At 31.3% G+C, this 2,054-nt stretch overlaps 1 long non-coding RNA gene across 1 annotated transcript; it reads left to right on the top strand.

Annotated features, from left to right (window-relative positions):
- The first annotated feature begins 263 nt into the window (after nt 1-263).
- Nucleotides 264-1,349, top strand: LOC141590852 (uncharacterized). Its single transcript, XR_012520522.1, has 2 exons — nt 264-349; nt 1,067-1,349. It is a non-coding gene; the product is annotated as an uncharacterized LOC141590852 (long non-coding RNA).
- The last annotated feature ends 705 nt before the right edge of the window (nt 1,350-2,054 follow it).

Genomic DNA, 2,054 nt, shown 5'->3' with positions numbered 1-2,054 from the left:
AACTGATGCTTCTATTTTTATGGGCAAAAACATGCTATTTGAGCTTTTGAGAATATATTATTAGCTTTAAAATGATATATTTGGCCAAAAAATGTTTTAAAGTCCAAAAACATTTTAAAAAGCAGGATCAGAGACCGATAGGCTGTAACCTCTATAAATATGGCCAATTTCCATGAATATATCGTTCCACCAAGCAACAATTAGCAATTATCTTAAGTTACATTTATCTTCCTCTTTTCTGAAAAAAAAAAAAAAAAAAAAACTGTTGATCGTGAGAATGGCTACTTCTTCTGCAATCGGACACATTAAGCCAACTTTCATCGTATTTCCTTTCGTCATTCCCAACCAGGTAGATTTGTGTAAGACGGCATCTCAATAAATTATTAGAGAGATCACTCTTTTCACTTTTATTATTTTTCGTAATCCTTTTATTATTAAACTTGAGTCAAAATAACTCTTTCATTTAATACACACATGTTTTCATAATATCCACTACCATTTTTGTTAGGAAATCATTTAATATTACACGCATTATTATCAGAATCCCAATTCGATCCTACAATTTTAAGACTTTACGATGCAAAAACACTTTATCCATCTCGTTTGTAATATTCTATTCATGGTTATAGAAAGTAGAGATGCTACATTTGAAAATTTAAGAGGTAGGAATTAGGATCATAAAATCTTATAATCCTACGTTACGGTTTTATCATTAAAGAATAAATAATTTTTTTATATAATGACATTGTAAAACCCGGATTTCGTGTAAGTTGTACAAACATATTCATACAATGATACTAATTTATTAATTAGCAATAATTTATGAATATATATATATTTATTAAATTAAATATGTGCTTTTGGTCTGCAATTTTATGTTTACGAGTAAGTTGTAGAAACATATACATAACATTCATTGTGACCGTTTTTGTTACGAAAGCATTTAATATTAAACGTAGCCATTTTACTACTTTTTATACCGCTCTTATCCTGATTATATCTATTCAAACACTTTTATAGTGTGTGAGATCTAAATTATAAGACCGATAAGTTTTAATATATGCAGGTTTCGAACAATGGAGACGACATTTCGGTCCCAGTGTAGATCGAGCATGATGAAATGACGACGCTAATGCAATGAGTTGTATATGGGATTATGTATTTTAAGTTTGAACTTGCGCTCCTCTTTCATTTGCTTGTTTGACTTTCATTTGCTTGTTTGACCTTCAGTTAAAAGTTTGCATGTTCCTGTTTGATGTTTTATTTTTACCTTTGTACATTGTACCCTGTCAACTCATTGTTATGTATGTGATAATATAAGTTAAGATTAATGTGTTCTTAATTTTTTTAGACGAAAGGTAAAGTATGGAATAAAAATAAGGATTATTTAATGAGAATACTCTGAACTATCGGGGTGCTTCTCAAAATACTCCAAACCCTATTTTAACTACCAATATTCCCAACTTTTACACCCCTTTGCTTATATTAGAATGAGTGGACGGTCTACCTGCTAAGCAGGTAAAGAGGTTCTAATCCTTTTTTTTCTCTTCTACCGTCATATATGTTGCATCAACACCATTATTGCTCTCTCTTCACCATACCAAATCGTCATTGACGATTCTCACCAAAACGCCCCCATTGGTCTACTATCAGACTCATATTCCAATTAATTGTTGGGATCTTTCAATTTTATGGTATTGAATTTTTGATGTGCAAGGTGTTAGGCTCAATTAATTTGGTAGCTATGCTGTGATTGGTTATAGATCTCCAACACATACATAATAGGGACGCATTCACTCAACATAATAAAGTTGTTAGTTTGAAAGCTATTCTAGATTTCAATTAATTTGGTAGGCTGAGATTGGTTATTCTATGTTTGTGGCTGACAAGAATTTCTCCATTCCTCAAGCTTTAACAAATTTTAAGCTGGGTTGTTGTACATCCTCCTTGTGCTTTCTGGAAAAAAAAAAGTATAACCACCCTCAAATTAGGAACGGATCTTTGGTTAAGAAATGGGGAAGAGAGCTTAAATACTCTTAGGAATAGATCTTAAT

The sequence above is a fragment of the Silene latifolia genome, chromosome 7, assembly GCF_048544455.1.
Source record: "Silene latifolia isolate original U9 population chromosome 7, ASM4854445v1, whole genome shotgun sequence".
NCBI classification, from domain to species: Eukaryota; Viridiplantae; Streptophyta; class Magnoliopsida; order Caryophyllales; family Caryophyllaceae; genus Silene; species Silene latifolia.
Note: the sequence above shows the minus strand (reverse complement) of the source record. Positions and strands in the feature narration are given on the sequence as shown.